This window comes from Phyllobates terribilis, unplaced genomic scaffold, assembly GCF_046119375.1.
Source record: "Phyllobates terribilis strain yellow unplaced genomic scaffold, ASM4611937v1 Scaffold_7__3_contigs__length_470593459, whole genome shotgun sequence".
Taxonomy (NCBI): domain Eukaryota; kingdom Metazoa; phylum Chordata; class Amphibia; order Anura; family Dendrobatidae; genus Phyllobates; species Phyllobates terribilis.
The window spans coordinates 338173789-338192213 of record NW_027362767.1 but is presented as its reverse complement, the minus strand read 5'-3'; positions in this window follow the sequence as shown (position 1 = coordinate 338192213).

The following is an 18425-nucleotide window of genomic DNA, read 5'->3' as shown; positions in this document are numbered from 1 at the left end:
GGAGACGTTTTTCCCATAAGAACAAAATAATTGAACATGTTGAAATCCAACATACCTGAGTTATCTTTCTCCAACATCAACCATCAGGGAAAAATCAGGACATTCCAATGAAAGTTAGAGTTCTGTGGTTGGCCACTTCTGCCAAAATCAGCCGATCCGGCCAAAGTTAGTTAAATTTGTAGGAGCACCTCAACTGTTGGCCAGTTTGTCAGCTGAAAAAATAACATTTTCCCAAGGCCACTTTGTTTATACAGTGGAATACCAGAATTATACATCATAGATTATTTAATACATGTGTTCGATATACAAGTGTGTATTTCAAGGGAAGAATTTTTATTCTTCTAAAATGGGTTGTCTTCGGAAAACTATTTTTTTTTCATATGATTCCTTGTAAGGCTTACAGAAGTGTTGGGGACAGAATCATTTACTTGTGTCCCTTTCTGTTAGAAAAAGGGGAGACCATTTAATAGAGAGCCTCTGTCACAATGGCATACCTAATCCAAATTATTGAGTCAGTTATTGCTGAGATGTAATCCTATATTTTTCCTATAAATTTGATATCCAATGCTTAAGAAATGTTCTCTTCTACATCCACAGCTGAAAATGTTCAGCCAGTCATTGCGTCCCTTCATGATAGTACAAAATAGTGGAGGGTTCTCAATCTATAGAGCTGGCTGTGAATTGACCATTGGGCAGAGTTTATTTTAGAAAATCTTTTGTCTAGTCCCAGGTTGTGTGTGAACGAGAAGCTAAAATACACTTATCCACTAGCGGACACAGACAGAGATGGGCCTGTGTGCAAGAACAGTATATGGGCCCTTTGTAGCCCAATAGTTCATCATAATGCCCACATGTTTTGGAGCTGGAAATGGGCCCCTTAACTTCTCAGGCCCTTTTCAGCTGCACATTTTGCACCAATGATTTGTCCACCCCTGCACTTAGAAACTTCTATAGATTAATATATTGCACCTTATTGTCCACACTATTTACATATCACCTAGATCCCCCATGTCTCTCTTGAAAAAATACTTATTTTTCTATAGAATCTAATGGTGATGAAAGTTTAGTTTAGAACTGTGCAAAGACCAGATGTTGCAGACACAAAGTGGGCCCTAAATGTGGCTATATAGTGTTACGGCCACATAATTGGCCTAAAGATAGTTAATGCGGCTTTCCTACTTGAGATAATTGCCATGCTTTAATTAATTTGGGACCTGCTTAGCATAGTAAGATAATCAAATCACTAATTAACAGTTTTCATAAAGTATTTTTTCCCCTCAATTATATAAAATAAATAATAATAATAATAATAATAATAATAATAATAATCTGTTTCCTTGATCTTAAGGACACCCTCGAATACCAGGAAATCTAGATAATTGCTGCTAAAAGGATAAAATGCAAGTCCTTGACAAATATTGCCCTTGACTACAGACATTAAATGCTACTAAGCAACCAGAGATTGCATAGAAAATACTTAAATGAATGTTTAAATTATATACTTATAGAAAAGGAGCCAGACCGTCTTACCATCCCAGCACAAAGATCTCCATCCAGCATGGCAGTTAAGACTTGTGAAGATGTACAATGATCTGGTGATAAGTAAATGCTGCAATCTTTATTCTGCACAGTTAAAACATACATCTTTAAAGGGAGCCTGTCACATCCTAGTTGCTATGTACACTACCCGCATTGTTAGTGATGTAATGTTCATCACTAACAAGCTTTTTTTATTAGTATCGGTGGTAGTATAATGATTTTAAAACCTTATATACACATTATCCTACCTTCTCGTATTCAGGCATAGGGGTGTGATTCTCTCATTCAGTCACTGCTGGTGCCGCCCATGTATTTGAATACTGCACCCGGCAAGGTTGCGTCTAGATCGGAGGTGATTTTTTGTGCTCCTCACTTTAGCCTCTGATCTAGATGCTTCACTGCTGAGGAGACTAGATCGGAGTTGCTGGAGTGAGGGCCTCAAAAAATCCCCTCCGATGTAGACAGTTCAGCATTGACACCACTAGATGGAGCTGATTCCAGGAGACTCATACTCACGGCTGTCTTGTCGCCTCTATTGGCTTTTTATTGTTTTTCTTATGCTTGCTTAGGTAATTTCTCATGTTTTTGGAGCAAACATCACAAGTCAAAATAATTTTTTTACACTGTTATATAATTTATGGATTTGGGCAAAATTCTTTTTTTTCCAGATTAATGAAACTTACATTTTTATTGTCGCTCTATATAATATAAAAAATTCCCCTTATCGCTGATTGTTCAGTTTTGCCAGAATGTGACTCTTCCCATTTGTCCACAGTCCTGTCCGCAGCACCGACATTGTGAAGAGTGGGCAGAGCTCCACAGGGAGAGGCGTAAAAGAGCGCCCCCGACAGTCACCATAATGTACAACACAAAAGTGACAAATTATTACAGGAGTGTCTAAGGTCACTGGAGAACACTGCTGGTAATATATATATACATATATACAGAAATGTCTAATGTCACTGGAGAACACTGCTGTTATAATTTACGCCACTTTTCTGCTGTACATTCTGATGATTCTGTCGGCTGCTCCATCACTGGCTGAGACTTGTGGACATACAGGAAAATTTGAATTCTTTCAAAAATAAACAATCAGAGCTGTGTAATTTTTTATAATACAGAAAGCGATAATAAAAAAACTCACTTTATTAATAAAAAAAAATTCACAAAGTGGCCGAGCTTTCTCCCTCTCACCCTTCATTAAAGGAGATATCCGGGACTTTATGAAAAACAAAAAATGTGTCTAAGCACTAACAGGCAGGTAATTGCTACTTACCTGCCTGTTGTGCCCGGCGGCGTTCTTCCGCGCCACAGAGCAGTCACAGACAGTTCCTATTGGGGATTCAGTTGCCTCTGCTGACGGGGCAGAGCGTGATGTCCGACTCATTCTGATTGACAGTCTTCTCACCCCAGTTAGACAGTGGGAATCCAGCTGTCAATCAGAATGACGTCATCAGTCTCGTCCTGTCAATATAGTAGAGCGGAAAAGAAGCCTCCGCTCGGTCAACGTGACGTCAGCAGAGGCAGCTGAACGACAGGAACGGATATCCCCTTAAATGAAGGGTGAGAGGGAGAAAGCTCGACCACTTTGTGAATTTTTTTTTTAATTAATAAAGTGAGTTTTTTTATTATCGCTTTCTGTAATATAAAGAATTACACATAGCTCTGATTTTTCAGTTTTGATAGAATTCAAATTTTCTTGTATGTCTACAAGTCTCAGCCAGTGACGGAGCGCAGCCGACAGAATCATCAGAATGTACAGCACAAAAGTGGCAGAAATTATATCAGTTCTCCAGTGATAATTTATAATATATATATATATATATATATATATATATATATACATATACTGTATATATATACATATACAGTACAGACCAAAAGTTTGGACACACCTTCTCATTTTAAGATTTTTCTGTATTTTCATGACTATGAAAATTGTACATTCACACTGAAGGCATCAAAACTATGAATTAACACATGTGGAATTATATACTAAACAAAAAAGTGTGAAAAAACTGAAAATATGTCTTATATTCTAGGTTCTTCAAAGTAGCCACCTTTTGCTTTGATGACTGCTTTGCACAATCTTGGCATTCTCTTGATGAGCTTCAAGAGGTAGTCACCGGAAATGGTTTTCACTTCACAGGTGTGCCCTGTCAGGTTTAATAAGTGGGATTTCTTGCCTTATAAATGGGGTTGGGACCATCAGTTGTGTTGTGCAGAAGTCTGGTTGATACACAGCTGATAGTCCTACTGAATAGACTGTTAGATTTGTATTATGGCAAGAAAAAAGCAGCTAAGTAAAGAAAAACGAGTGGCCATCATTACTTTAAGAAATGAAGGTCAGTCAGTCCAAAAAATTGGGCAAACTTTGAAAGTGTCCCCAAGTGAGAAGGTGTGTCCAAACTTTTGGTCTGTACTGTAGATATATATATATACACATTATCTATAAAACGTAATTACTATTCAATATGCATAAAAAGCATAAGAAATCCAATAAAAAGCCAATAGAGGCGACAAGACAGCAGTGAGTATGAGGATCCTGGAATCAGCTCCATCTAGTGGTGTCAGTGCTGAACTGTCTACATCGGAGGGGATTACTGAGGCCCTCACTCCAGCAACTCCGATCTAGTCTCCTCAGCAGTGAAGCATCTAGATCAGAGGCTAAAATGAGGAGCACAAAAAATCACCTCCGATCTAGACGCAACCTTGCTGGGTGCAGTATTCAAATACATGGGCGGCACCAGCAGTGACTGAATGCAGAGCTGCCCATGACTGAATGAGAGAGTCACACCTCTATGACTGAATATGAGCAGGTAGGACAAAGTGTATATAAAGTTATAAAATTATTATACTACCATCGATTTTAATGAAAAAGCTTGTTAGTGATGCAGATTGCATCACTAACAACGCTATGGGGGCAGTGTACATAGCAACTAGGACGTGACAGGTTCCCTTTAAAAGAGAAAGTCTGCTTACGCATTTCAACCATGAGTAAGGTCCTAATGGTCCATTTAACCATTACCGATTGGCAATTGTTTAATAGCCTGTTTAGAAAGGCACAGTAAAAGATGAGCACTGAGCAATCTGTAGTAGATCGTTCAGTGCACATAGGCTGCCATGGTTCTCGGCAGTGCAAGACCTGTATACAAGAACTCGAAGATCATTTCGCCGTATGATTGGGCGTTTTGCTCATTCATCGGGTGATCGGCAGCCTTAACAACACAAAGTCACAATTATCTCTCAGTGTAAATTCAGCTTTAGTCATCATAGCAAGAATAAGAACATTAATGTCACCTGAAATGCGTCGACAGACTTTCTCCACCCAAGTTGTATATTTTAACCTTGGGGAAGACAGCTTGAAGATTTTACAGAATGCTTGTGTTGGACTCACACATGGACAATGGTAAATATACATAGATTAAAAATAGAGTTCTTATTGTAGAACTTGTGAATGAAATGTGAATATAAAGAGCTACACATTTGTTAAAGGGATATTACAGTTACAGAACATATAGGATATTCTATGTGTAATGCAAAGTTTGCAGTAATCTTCTCTGCATCTATAGCTTATGGTTTCTAAGATCTGTGCTTGTATCCAGGCAGTAGGAACCTTCATTGTTTACTCTGTGAAAATAAATATCTGTCGTGTTCATGCGATGGACACAGGTGCTTAAGTTCTATACCAGCATTGTAGGCTCTTTTCTAAGTCTCCAATCTAGATTATGCCAAAAATAATGGTCAAAATAACACTCTGATGTTTTGTCCAGTAAAATGTTGGAAAGCATGACTAAAATTCCAAGGTCCCCTTTATAGTTAATTGGGTCCATGAGATTTTGCTGGCGTTGGGCATGCATGTGGTCATTATAGTCTATAGAGTCCATTGGATTTTGCTAGTGTTGTGCATGCATGTGGTCCGGCACTGCTGTTAACTTCATTGTTTCCCTCCTATGATGATGCAGAATAAGAAATAAAAAAGTGCAAAAGAGAACAAAGTCTTAGGGTCCATTTACATGGACCAAACAGCGGCAAGATATGGCCAAGGATCGGTAAATTTTTACCGATCGGCAATCGTTTAAATTCCTGTTTGCACAGGCAGACCACCGTAAACAGTGCATACTGAGCAATCTATGCTACAGTCATGGCCAAAAGTTTTGAGAATGACACCAAAATTATATTTTCACAAGATCTGCTGGCCTCTGGTTTTTATTAGTGTTTGTCTGATATTTATATCACATACAGAAATATAATTGCAATCATATTATGAGTACCAATAGGTTATATTGACAGTTAGAATGAGTTAATGCAGCAAGTCAATATTTGCAGTGTTGCCCCTTCTTCTTCAAGACCTCTGTAATTCTCCCTGGCATGCTCTCAATCAACTTTTGGACCAAATCCTGACTGATAGCAGTCCATTCTTGCATAATCAATGCTTGCATTTTGCCAGAATTTGTTGGTTTTTGTTTGTCCACCCGTCTCTTGATGATAGACCACAAGTTCTCAATGGGATTAAGATCTGGGGAGTTTCCCGGCCATGGACCCAAAATCTCTATGTTTTGTTCCATGAGCCATTTAGTTATCACCTTTGCTTTATGGCAAGGTGCTCCATCATGCTGGAAAAGGCATTGTTGGGCACCAAACTGCTATTGGACGGTTGGGAGAAGTTGCTCTTGGAGGACATTCTAGTACCATTCTTTATTCATGGCTGTGTTTTTAGGCAAGACTGTGAGTGAGCCGATTCCCTTGGCTGAGAAGCAACCCCACACATGAATGGTTTCAGGATGCTTTACTGTTGGCATGAGAGAAGACTGGTGGTAGCGCTCACCTCTTCTTTTCCGAATAAGCTGTTTTCCAGATGTCCCAAACAATGGAAAAGGGGATTCATCAAAATGACTTTGCCGCAGTCCTCAGCAGTCCACTCCCTGTACCTTTTGCAGAATATCAGTCGGTCCCTGATGTTTTTTCTGGAGAGAAGTGGCTTCTTTGCTGCCCTCCTTGAAACCAGCCCTTGCTCAAAGAGTCTCCGCCTCACAGTGCGTGCAGAAGCTCTCACACCAGCCTGCTGCCATTCCTGACCAAGCTCGGCACTGCTGGTAGTCCGATCCCGCAGCTGAAACAGTTTTAAGATATGGTTCTGGCGCTTGCTGGTCTTTCTTGGGTGCCCTGGAGCCTTTTTGACAATGGAAGCTCTCTCCTTGAAGTTCTTGATGATGCGATAGATTGTTGACTGAGGTGCAATCTTTGTAGCTGCGATACTCTTCCCTGTTAGGACATTTTTGTGCAGTGCAACGATGGCTGCACGTGTTTCTTTAGAGATAACCATGGTTAACTGAAGAGAAACAATGATACCAAGAACCAGCCTCCTTTTAAAGTGTCCAGTGATGTCATTCTTACTTAATCATGACTGATTGATCGCCAGCCCTGTCCTCATCAACACCCACACCTGTGTTAATGGATCAATCACTAAAACGATGTTAGCTGCTCCTTTTAAGGCAGGACTGCAATGATGTTGAAATGTGTTTTGGAAGTCAAAGTTCATTTTCTGGGCAAATAATGACTTTGCACGTACAGTGATTGCTGCTAAGCTGATCACTCTTTGACATTCAGGAGTATATGCAAATTGCCATTACAAAAAATGAAGCAGTAAACTTTGGAAAAATTACTATTTGTCTCATTCTCAATACTTTTCGCCATGACTCTAGATCACTCAGTGCACGTAGACTGCCATGGGTCTTGGCAGTGCAAGTCCCGTTTATATATCTCCGAGACCGATAATGTTTTGCTCTGTGCAAAAGATCATCTCCCTATGAATAAGCGTTTTTCTCATTCATCGATTGAATGGCAGTCTGTTCACACAGCAAGGTAATTGTGAAACATTCATGACTATCTTGTAGTGTAAATGCAGCTTAATTTTGGTAGAAAACATAACCCTGATACTCTAATTGTTATCACTCCTTCCTCTGCATGTCCTTCACATGATCGGGAGAAACATGTGCCCAAGAAAAAAAAACAATAAAAGTTCTCTTTAAAGAAGCACTCCTCCTCCCATCAAAATATTTCTCCTCTTACTATATTGCAGTCTTCATATTATACAGCACTGTGCACTTACAATTGCTCATATTGCCTTTCTACCCTGATAATTATTCTCTTTTCCATTAGGTCTATGACATCATTAAAAACAGACTAGCTAAATCCTTCTAAGCTCTAGAAACACGAAGTCTCTTTTCTTTGCATGAGTCATCACCCTCTTCAACTCCTGAGCCAGCTGCTCCGCTCCTCCCCCCTGCCAGGGACTTTTGCAGTGGTGATTACTCATGCAGGGAAAATAAACTTCCAGTTTCTTCATAGAGCTAAGAAGGATTCACGGGCTGTCATACACCTAATGGAAAAGAGAATTAACTGAGTAGAGAGGCAAAATGAGCAATTGCAAGTATACAGTGCCGTATAATATAATGACTGCAATATAATAAAAGTATAAAATATTTGACGTCAGTGCTTATTTAAGTAACTAAAATAATGAGAAAAATAATGATTACAAATGAAAGACATTGATAATCTTTGTCTGGAAATAAAACTAAACCTTAAAGTAAAGATAAAACAGATAAGATATATCTGAAAAAGAAATAGAATTTTTTCATATACAGTAAAACTGTAACTATGATCTGCATAGATCACACTACTATGTATCATTTGTGAAAGGACTATATTCATTAAAGAAAAAACTAAAGTAGATTTATTACGCATTAAAGCCTGAATGGCAATTTACAGCTTGTCACTTTCTGAAATGAAATAATATTTAACACTGAAGTTTTACTTGTCTTTTAGTGAATTATTATTCTCGTCATAACTCATTGCTGCGTACAGTGCTGTGATTTATACGATTGCTGTAATGAAAAAGGTATTGCATTTGCTAAATAACCTTGTGTATACATCATGCTTGCTCTCATGTTCATAAGGTTTTATTATTGTCTTAAACTTTCTCTTGCCTAAATGTAACATTGATAGGAAAAAGCCTACAGCTGAACGTACAAGACTTCCCCCATGCGGTGAAGTTTCTACTCATATATATGCAAATACAGAAAGATGTTTTACATATTTTAATTATTTATTGGAGATCTGAAAGATACCAACAGGTGCACTAAGGTTTTCAACCATTTTTGTACTGTAAGGGTATGTACACCTGGAATCCATCTTAAAAAGTGCTAAAAAAATGCTACAAAGAATGTATGCACAGCAATGTAAAAAATGACTTGCTGTGCATATTTTCCATGTGTTTTCACATTTAGCCGCTGCAGATTTCGAAAGCTGGGAAGTGGTTAAAAGATGTAGGACGTTCTCTTTTTAGGCCATTTAAAGTTAAAATTACAAAAAAGAAAGACTTCAGAGATGGAGACTCTGCAAAAACAACAGAAAAGAGCCAAAGAAGAAGCTTCAGGAAAATCACAGCTGATGTTTTTTCTGAAGTGTCTTCATCTTGAAATATTCTGACTACTCTACTGTAAAGTACCAATTCCTATTTAGTGCTAGAATCACCTTTCCTCCACACGTAATGAATGCCCAGTGTCCTTTATAAGTGTCTTGGAAGGAATAAATCATGTGCCAGTCCTTAGCATTGACCACAGATATATTTCTACATGAGTCATCTTTTTTCTAAGGTAAACAAGGACCACTTTTCTAACCTATTTTGTAAAAGACACCTTCCATCCATTTAAGGGTAACCTATCATGTTCAAAAGCGTTATTTATCTGCAGATATAGGGTTATGGTGGCTCAGTGGTTAGCACTGCAGTCTTGCAGCACTGGGGTCCTGGGTTCAAATCCCACCAAGGACAACATCTGCAAGGAGTTTGTATGTTCTCACTGTGTTTGCATGGGTTTCCTCCGGGTTCTCCGGTTTCCTCCCACACTTCAATGACATACCGATAGGGAATGTAGATTGTGAGCCCCAATGGGGACAGTACCAATAATGTCTGTAAAGCAATGTGGAATTAATGGCGTTATATAAGTGAGTAAAATAAAAAAATAATCTGCAAGTAAGTAATGTTAAAATCCTGCCTGGCTGACCTATTGGAAAAGCAGCTGCGGGGAGAAAATGAACTTATATCCTTCCTGTACCTGCTCTTCTTCAGTCATGCAGATGTTCAGAAAGTAGTCACAGTCCTCTCTCACCTTACACTGAGCTCGACTTTAGTCACTCCCCAGCATTCTACGCTGCATAGTGGGCTGTCAATCGGGGAGGGATTATAGCAGCCACACAAAGTATAGTGAGTGGTGACTGATACAGTTCCCTTCACTGCCCCTATGACTGAAAGCAAGTGGCTACAAGTAGGATGTAAGTTCATTTTCTCCATGGAGCAGCTCTTCTAGTAAAGTAACCAGGATGGATTTTAATGTTGTTTGCCTCCAGATTAACCCTATCCAGGTGAATAGCATTTTTGAACATGACAGGTTCCCTTTAATTATGACTGCTTTTGTACTCACTCAGAATTTCCTTTTTTTAAAAAAAAAATATGAAGGCCAAAACTGGATCCCATCTTCAAGATGTGTACCAGTTGAAGTTCTAGATGGTTGGAGTTTATTCATTTTGCCGATAAGTTGAAAGGAAAGTCTCCAGCTTGAAAATGTTTTGTAATCTCTGAGCATCGTGGTATAGAGCAAGAGGAACTGAGCACATAAGTTTGTAGAAAAATATTCATAACTTAATTAGTGATGAGCAAGCATGCTTGCTACTGCTCGGTGCTTGCCCGAGCATCTCACTGCTCGAGATGCTCGGCGCTTGCCGAGTATTTCCGGGTTACACGGGCGGGAACTCGGGTCCCCTCCCTGCATGTTTGGTGCTCTTTAGAGAGCCAATGAACATGCAGGGATTGCCTGCCATGCACTGTAATGCCGTAGCCATGTTGGTTGTGGGCATTACAGTGATTGGCTGGCCGCACAGCGTCATCAGGTCTATATCAGACCTGGCACCACCATGCTCGTCACAGTCACTCTGGATCAGACAGTGTAGGCAGAGCTGCTGCTGCGTCAGGGAGAGATTTGATCGTGTATTAGGTACTGTAGGGAGAAAAACTGTACATTACACATATCCAACTTAACAAACAGTCCTACTGAGGACTAATCCATCTGTAGAGATATCAGGCAGACAGGGTGTATAGGCAGGCGGAGTATATAGCAGACTGAAGTGCATATAGCACAAGAGGCTCCATTCCAATTCTGCCTTCTGCTGCTGATAGATATTTCTATGCAAAGGCCCAGGTCTCAGGGGCCAGTAATACTTTTCTTTGGATCTTAATCCTCATTATTTGCTTAAAAACAATCCAGAGAACACCGTTTTTCTGCGCCATTTGCTTGTTTTGGGAGAGGTGCAGCTGCGTCAGGGACAGATTTGCTTGTGTACTAGGTAGTGTAGGGAGAAAAACCATACATTACACATATCCATCTTAACAAACAGTCCTTTTGAGGTCTAATCTATCTGCAGAGATATCAGGCAGGCAGGGTGTATAGGCAGGCAGTGTATATAGCAGACTGCAGTGCATATAGCACAAGAGGCTCCATTCCAATTCTGCCTTTTGCTGCTGTTAGATATTTCTATACAAAGCCCAGGTCTCAGGGGCCAGGAATACTTTTCTTTGGATCTTAATCCTCATTATTTCTTAAAAAGCAATCCAGAGAACACCATTTTTTCTGCGCCATTTGCTTGTTGGCACTGCAGAATACAGCCAGGTCCTTTCCATATTACAGCGCTAGAAATCCAGCTATTTAAAACTGTGTTTTCTCCGTCAAACGGATCACATATACGTTTTAGAAAATACTGCCGTTTCTGGCCTCCATTAAAAATTTCCTTTAGTGTGTCATTGAAGCAATTTACCGCAGTTTGCTGTTCAAACTATTTACCTACAGGCCAGGTATTTAAAACTGTGTTTTCTCCGTCAAACGGATCACATATACGTTGTCAGAAAATACTGCCATTTCTGGCCTCCATTAAAAATTTCCTTTAGTGTGTCATTGAAGCAATTCACACCAGTTTGCTGTTCAAACTACTTACCTACAGGCTTGGTATTTAAAACTCTGTTTTCTCCGTCACATGGATCACATATATGTTGTCAGAAAATACTGCCATTTCTGGCCTCCACTAAAAATTTCCTTCACCACTATTGAACCCAGAGCAGTGTGAAAAGATTGTTGGTTGGATAGCGGATAATGCTTCAAGTTACTTTGCCACAACCACCACCCTGTCTTCCACATGGTCAAGTCTCAGTAGCCGTGAGTCTGGACCACATATTCCTCACCCTCATCCTCCTTCCTCCCACCATGTCGAGTACCCAGAGACAACTGATCCTACACTTGGACACTCTGAAGAGCTGTTCACTTTTCCATTTATAGATTCGGGCCTCTCGCCCGGTCCACTTGAAGTGGGGCAAGAGGAGATCGCGTGTAGCGATGCCCAAATAGTTGAGAAGCCATGGTTACATGAATACGACAGTGGGAAAGTGTCACAAGAGGTGGACGATGATGAGACACAATTGGCAGAAAGTCAGGAGGAGGACCAGGGTGCGGAAGTGGAAGACGAGGTGGTGGATGATATAGTAATTGACCCAACCTGGCAGGAGGACAGGCAGAGCGAGGACAGCAGCACACAGGGGGAGGGAGGCAGAGCACCCTAACAGGCAGAAAGAAGCAGTATGGTGGCCGCAGACAGAAGGCAGGCAACCTTTCCCCGTAACACCAACACGAAGGAAGTTGCCAGTACAACTGTTAGGTCTTCCCGAGTCTGGTTGTTTTTTTAAGACTCTGTCGATAACCCCAAAAAGGCCATTTGCACCACCTGCCAGGCCAGCATCTGCAGGGGTGGCAAAACGACCAGCCTGACCACCACCAGCATGATCAGGCACATGGCAGCAAAGCACCCGACTTTGTGGGCCGAACCCCAGGGTCCAGGAACAGTGTCTGCGGGTGGCACCATTGCTTCTTCCACTGTTGTGCATGCAAGCCAATCCCCTGTCCATGGTGCATGCGAAGACGCCTCCTGCCCTGCACCTGTCGTTGCACACTCTCAAGTAGCAGAATCAGGAAGCAGGTCCATGTCCTTGTCCCAGCGCAGCGTTCAGTTGTCCATACCCCAGTTCTTGGAACGCAAACGCAAATATGCAGCCAACGCACAACAGGCCACACTACTAAATTCTCACATTTCACGTCTGCTTGCGCTCGAAATCTTGAATTTTAGACTCGTGGAGACGGAAGCATTCCGCAACCTGATGGCGTCGGCCATCCCTCGGTACTCGGTTCCCAGCCGCCACTATTTCTCCCGGTGTGCCGTCCCCGCATTACACAAGCACGTGTCCCAAAACATTAGCCGTGCTCTCAACAGCGCAGTTACCGGTAAAGTCCACCTAACCACGGACACATGGACAAGTACTTGTGGACAGGGACGGTACATCTCGCTGACGGCACACTGGGTTAAAATAGTGGAAGCCGGGACCCAGTCGGACCTTGGGGTGGAACACATCCTCTCGACGCCAAGGATTGCGGGCCCTAGGTCTATCAGGGTTGCACCCACGATCTACAGCTCCTACACCTCATCCTCCTCAGCCTCCTCCTCCTCTTCAGCCTCCATCACCAAAATGACCACATCAGTCACAAGCTGGAAGCACAGCAGCACTGCCTCAGCCAAGCGGCAACAGGCTGTGCTGAAGCTAATATGCTTAGGTGAAAAAACGCACAATGCTGAAGAGTTGTGGACAGCTCTGAAAGAGCAGGCAGATCTGTGGCTCACACCGCTGAACCTACAGCCAGGCATGGTTGTGTGTGACAATGGTCCGAACCTGGTGGCGGCTCTGAGGTGAGGCGAGCTCACACACGTACCATGCCTTGCCAATGTGCTTAACCTCATGGTTCAGTGGTTTCTCAAATCCAACCTAGAGCTGCTGGATCTGCTTGTTAAAGTTCGCCGCCTGTGTGCGAATTTTAGAAAGTCAGCTACAGCTTCCGCCGCCCTTGCAGTGTTTCAGTAGTGTTTGCAGCTTCCGGCTTACAGACTGGTGTGTGATGTCCCCACGCATTGTAAATCTACATTGCAGATGTTGGGATGGATTTGTGAGCAGAAGAGGGCAGTAGTTGAGTTCTTTTTACTGAGACCCTCCTCTATGTCTCTTCAAAGGGGTATTGGGTTGAGTCCAAATTTTTGGCAGCCCTTGCAGTCACTAGAAACGCAATAGCAGTATAGTAGACCCACTTGTTAATAATTGTAACAACAAAGCATAGCCGGCTGATGGCTCTCTAACAATAGCTAGGGCCGACTGCTGGCCTTTTAAGAATAGTAGGGGCCATCTGATGTCCCTGTAAAAATAGGCTTTATGACTTTCAGAGTCCCTCCATCATAAATATAAAAGGATGTGTCTGATGATGTGTCACACACCACATTGCCAGATAAGTTTGTAAAATGTTAAAATGACATTTCCCGGTGAATGCATTTGTCTTAGAAAATAACGTAGAAAAAACAAAACAATAGGATCTTTCTTTTGTTTAAAAAACAGCGTCACTAATTTAACCTCAATGTAATCACATTGTTCATCTCATGCACTTCCTCCTCCATCTCCAAAATGATCACATCAGTCACAAGCTGACGGCACTGCAGCACTGCCTTGGCCAAGCGGCAACAGGCTGTGCTGAAGATAACATGCTTAATGCTTAATTGACAAACTGCCCAGCGCTGCAGAGTTGTTGAAAGCTGTAACACAGCAGCCTGATCTGTGGCTCACACCACTGAATATACAGCCAGGCACGATCGTGTGTGACAATGGGCGGAACATGGTGACGGAGAAAAGACAGTCGGGGTAGATACGGTTTCCCTCTATGCCAGTCCTTTCACCGAGTTAAAGAATATGGCTGTGGTGAAATATAACTCCCACTGAGAAGCTGTTTCATATTGAAAAACATTGTGCCCACCAGAGGATTTGATTCTGAGGGCTAATCTTTCTCACCCGCTCAAGAGCCCCATAGCAGCTGCAAAGATAGCGCTATCATGAACTCTCCTGAGGTAGAAGCCAAGGCACACCAGAGGATTCTCTGGTGGGACCGTCCAACCCTGCCGAGAAGCAGTCCTGGCTAAGAAAAGTGTGTGGGAATGTTCGCGGACACTCTAAGGCTGCTTTTTTACTGAGGAGGAAACACATGCAAACACGGGGAGAACATCCAAAGTCCTTGCAGATGTTGTCCTTGCTGGGATTTGAACCCAGGATCCCAGTGCTGCAAGGCTTCAGTGCTAACCACTGATCCAATGTGGTGCCGTTCACCCTCTAATATCTAACAGGCTGGACAAACTTGCACCTACTGCCACTCTATCTTCAGCTCCATTGTGAGAAAATGTATTTGGGCAGCCACTCAGTCTACCAAATAAAATTCCTGAGAAGGAAATTTGGGATGGCTTTGCTACTGGTACTGGGGGCAGTGCTAATACCATTGTGTTGTACCATAGTTTGCTGGAAATTTTCCAGGCTGGTAGGAGGCAAGCAAATTCCCACAGAAAAGTACCAGCAGTAATGTTCAGGCCACATTTCAAGTGCAAGCAGCTTTAGAAGACTTTTTGGGAGAAATGACATGCAGGGTAGATACGGTTTCCCTCTATGCCAGTCCTTTCACCGAGCTAAATACAACTCTCAGCAAAAAAAGTTGTTGATTGGCTCCTTACCGTCTCTGGCCAAATTCACCTGGCCACGTGTTTGTGGCTAGGCGGTCCTTCCCAGTAATTGCACTGGGAAGCGCAATGGTAATGTTGTGGGACTCGTGCTTGTGGAAGGCGATACCGGGAAATATAGTGGCGGCTGGGGACCGAGTATGGACACCCGGCCACCGCCGGCATGATGTTGTGAAAAGCTTTATTGTGAGTCCGTAAAAGTGGCATAATACTCTGACCACGTTGTTGACAGCAGTGATCTGGGAGTCAGAGATGCTTCCAGGGGTCTTCCCCATGCTGTTTCCATGTCATTTGACCACTGTTCCCATCGATTTGGGCAATCTTTAGGCCCTTTGCAGACCTCCGGGGGGGAGCCGCCTGAAAAAAGCTCGAGTTTCCCATAGACTTACATTGGGCTCATTGCTCGGATTGAGCACCCTAGTATTCTAATTTGCTCAACCGGAGCAACGAGTACCCGAGCATTTTAGTGCTCGCTCATCACTAATCTTAATTCATAAATATTCATATAAGGCTAAGGTCACACCACCATTTTTCTCTCATCTGAAAAAATCGGTCCGATTATGCTAATTACACTCTGATGACAGTTTTAACAGAGTGTGATTATAGTGTGATCCGATTTTCTTGGATGGGGAGGAGTTTCTTTATTTATTTTACTCATTTATATAACATCATTAATTCCACAGCGCTTTACAGAATTTATCGGCACTGCCCTCATTGGGGCTCACAATCTAGATTCCCTATCAGTATATATTTGGGGTGTGGGAGAAAATCGGAGAACCTGGAGGAAATCCACACAAACACGAGGAGAACATACAAACTCTTCTACATGCAGTGTGTCTGTGAAAATCAGACTACACTCAAATGTCAACTGAGTCCTGTCTGATGTTTTCCACGGACCCATAGACATGAATGGTCGAGTGTCATCTGATTATTTGAGGCGACTCGTTCATGCTGCAATTTTTTCCCCTGCTGAACCGGACCGAGGAAAAAAGTCTGACATATGCACTTCATTGAACAACATGGGGACAAGTGCTATCTGTCAAAAAGGATAGCACTCATCCGATTATTACGGTAATGTGCTTGAGCCCTAACTTATATTTTATGCATTCGCATGTCTTCTCATTATGGGATTTTCTGCCCAGTGTATGGTTCTAAATCAGTGATTGACTGCAAGCTTTGTATGCACACTAATACAAGAGAAGTTGACAGCCACGGATGAGGACCGCCCCTTTGACTCATGAGCCCAAAATGAAGAGGGAATTCAGTCAATTACAAGCTAGATTGAATATTTTCTCAAAAACCTTTATATCAATCTAGTCAACTTGTCCTGAACTTCTCCAGCATTTCAAGCTGATAGGTTCCCTTTAAATAGTCATATGTTCTTTTTTCTCAGTTTTCTGGTAGGCAAAGCACGGTTATTTTTCAGTGAATCATACCTCACTCAGCCTGCATCATCTGTTATATAATTTACAGCCGATGGGTAGAATTAGTTTCTTGGATCAGTCCTGTTCAGATTCTGGCCATTTGATTTGGCACAGAACAAATGAATGCTTACATTGCCTGTCATGTACTTCCAGCATGTGGCATTGTGCTAAATAATATAACTCAATGCTTCCTAGCAAGACAATGTCTGTGATCTGCTGGCGCTGTTAGAAGGTTCTGGGTGACAATCTGTCCCCTCTAAAGAAAAAAGAAAAACACAAAAGAAAGCTCTGCTCTTGGATGATATTTTGCAATATTTTATGGCATGAGTATACCTTTAGTATGACTAAGTAATTTTTTATTTTTTTTTTATATTGTACAACTTATACAATGTTTTATTGGATGACTGAACAGAAAAGTAAACTAAGACATGTGCTGAGCTCCTGATATCACAGTGCAGTGCCTTGTGGGTGACCTGGTTGTAAATTCACACAGAGAACAAAGCCTTAGGTATCCTTGGCCTGAAAATATGGATGTGAATTGCTCGCTCTACTATGTAAAAGAAGCCTTTGGCTTATGCAAGCTGGTATGTTCTTTTGTGTAAATCTGTACTTACTTTTTCTTTAAAAACCTGACACATTTAATAGTAAAAAAAAAATAATGTTGGATAAATATTGTCCAACCAGTTTTGCTGGAAATGGCCCAACAAAAACAGACAACTGGGAAAGAAGATTCATGAGAACTTTTATTCATACCTGAATAAGGGTTGCGAACCCGAAACGCGTAAGCTTATTCATAGCTGGATAAGGGTTGCGAACCCGAAACGTGTATGCTTATTCATAGCTGGATAAGAGTTGCGAACCCAAAACGCGTAAGCTTATTCATAGCTGGATAAGGGTTGCGAACTTGAAACGCGTAAGCTTATTCATAGCTGGATAAGGGCTGCAAACCCGAAACACGTAAGCTTTTGGAGCCTTAATTTTTTTATCTTTTTGTTTTTTTTCTCATCATTGTTTTGTTTTAATCATTTTTATTGATTTTCGAAGAAAAAGAGATGGGAACATTACATACATAAAAAGGAAAAAGAAGTAAATCATATTACACATACAGAGATAAACAATAATTATCGTTAATTATTAGTGTTGAGCGAACATGCTCGACACTGCTCGGTACTCGCCCGAGCATCACGCTACTCAGGATGTTCGGCGAGCACCGAGCATTTCCGGGTTACTCGGGAGGGAGCTCGGGTCTCCGCCATGCATGTTTGGCGCTCTTTACAGAGCCAATGAACATGCAAAGATTGCCAGCCAGTCACTGTAATGCTGAAACCATGTTGGTTGTGGGCATTACAGTGATTGGCTGGCCGCACAGCGTCACCTCGAGTATTTAAAACCGGGCACCGCCATCTTGGACACAGTCGCTCCGGATTAGACAGTGTAGGGACAGCGCTGCTGATTTAGGGAGAGATATAAACTGCGAAATAGTTAGTGTACGGTCTGTAAAGGCTGACAGAACAAACAAACAGTCCTTTTCAGGACTAATATCCATCCCAGATACCAGGCAGGCAGGCTGTATAGGAGACACAGTGGTAATACCAGCAAACGCTGCATTACAGTCCTGTGTGCTCCTGTTGCTGAAATTGCTGGACTTAGCACCAGGTGTCGGGAGCCAGGAAAAATCCTTCTTTTTTTTCTTCTAAATCCTCCTTTTTTTTTCCTCCTTCACACTGTACAAATACCCATCTTATTAACCTTTTGGTGTGTCCGCCC